Below are 2,256 nucleotides of genomic sequence, written 5' to 3'. Positions count from 1 at the left end.
TAAAAAAAATTATGAAAATTAAAAAAAATTAATGTTGGGAAAGTTTCTTGAATAATTGGGAAAAGACATTTACTTTTGTATAAGTCAAAATTATTATATTATTTGAACATACTGATATTCAAACATAATTCCAACTATTAATTCATTTTAGGAGTCAAAAGAATTTAGCAAAAACTTTCATATTCGGAGGAATCTAATATTTATAAAGTATGAGTTTTGTCATTAATGTTAATTTGATATCTAAATATAAATGATTTAATTGGTACCCGAATTTTATCATTAATATCACTTTCATAGCGATGTTTTGTATTTTAATTCTATATTATCTTTTATGTAAAGACCATTTTACCTTAGTACTAAAACTAAAATAATCAATATACTAATGAAAATTTTGCATCAAGATGTTTTTTTCTTTTTTTGGTTTGAACCATTTGACTTCCAAGTCTTGTATTTTGATAATTATGCAGTTTTTATTTTCTACTAACTTCATTATTTAATAATAATTATGTTAAAGGTAAAATTCAAGACGTATTGCAACCTTAAAAAGAAAATCAATTTTCATTTTAATTTTTAAAAATTATAATATAAAATTTAAGCTATTGAATTAAATTTAATTTTTTTTGCAATCAGATTTTAATATATGTTTGATGATAAATACTTATGTCCTATATATTTATTATATTAATTAATTATAAAAAAATACTTGAGTGGACTTAATTGATTGATGTATAAGTTATTATTCAATAATGAATTTTTTATGATATTAAATAAATGTAGAAAAGCAGACAAAAAATAATAAAAGTATAACAATTTTGATAACCCAATATGAAGAATAAAGTAGGATGGCTAAAATAAAAATAGACTATATTCATTGATATTTATAAAAAAAAAAATTATTCAGTGTATTTATTATTTTTATTTTTAAATCTAACGCCAAATCGTCATTACTTAAAAATAATAGAAAAGAAATGAAAAACATCAATGGGTTCTAAAATGATATTAATGTACTTAGGTACTAAAATGATATTAATGTACTTAGGTACTAAAATGATATTGATAATAAAACTCAAATCAAAATAAATTTTACCCGGTATTTATATATATGTTTGAGGGGATAAATTGTGGTTTCTTCACCTCTTTTATTTTTTCCATGAATTCATATTTTCAATTGCCTTCTCTTAAATACTTAGAGGAGATACTCAATAAATTAAATTTATTGTGTCATCAATTTATAACTTATCAATTTAGTCATGCAATATATATATATATAAATATATATATTGTTTATAAACACTCTAATGTAATTATGCAAATATACAAAACTTGTAGAGTTAAATTAGTTTGGTAAATGAAAATATTTATAAATAAAAAATAATAATAAAATGAGATCTATATCATCGAGCAGCCAAATTTGAAAGAAGCAAAATTTAATAGTCAGAAGTTGTACAAATATATATATACATATATATGACAGGTTCAGAAGAAAATTTCACAAAAGATAGAAAAAAGAAAATTTCACAAAAGAAAATCTTCGTACGAAAGCTTTGGAGGCTTGGTATGACTGGAACTTTCCGACTTCGATAGTACAATCCGATTATCTTGAATTTGCCAAAATATGACCATATCTAGGATATAATCGTTAAGTTTTGTTCAGTGTAGTTGAATATATAGTGAGTACTGGGGTCCTATGATAGGAGCTGTCACCTGGCAATAAACGACAAGTCGAATCACCTATGCATTTTGTGATGATTTGAGGTTTTAGAGTTTGTGGCCACAATGATTGGTTGAGTAGGGAATGATTTTCTACGCCAACTAATAAAGCAAACTCATCTCGAGTCATTGAGCATAATTGTCAAGTTCAAAATGAGAACCGACGCCCAATTTCATACCCGAGATTAAAATCGGGAGACGAATGAAGGAAGAACCATACTCATATGGTATTCGAGAGCCTAAATATTCATGCCAACATTCACTCTCTGAACCCCCTAAGGGTGAATTTAAAGAGTCGCACGCATGTCACTACAAAATTAGTTTAAAATTAATTCTAAAATAAATAAATTAGTTTAATCCATTCAATGAGAGTATAAATGATTAGATCAGTTATATGAAAAATTCGTTTCATGAATGACCCAAGAATTATTTAATTAAATTAATTAATTTTAAGTTTAGCACCTTTAAATTGATTGAATTAAATTATTGAGTTTCACTTAATTAATTGACTAGATAATTAACATCTGTACCGACCTTCGCAGAAGG

Source organism: Sesamum indicum, linkage group LG3 (assembly GCF_000512975.1).
Source record: "Sesamum indicum cultivar Zhongzhi No. 13 linkage group LG3, S_indicum_v1.0, whole genome shotgun sequence".
NCBI lineage: Eukaryota > Viridiplantae > Streptophyta > Magnoliopsida > Lamiales > Pedaliaceae > Sesamum > Sesamum indicum.
This window is presented reverse-complemented; position numbering follows the sequence as displayed.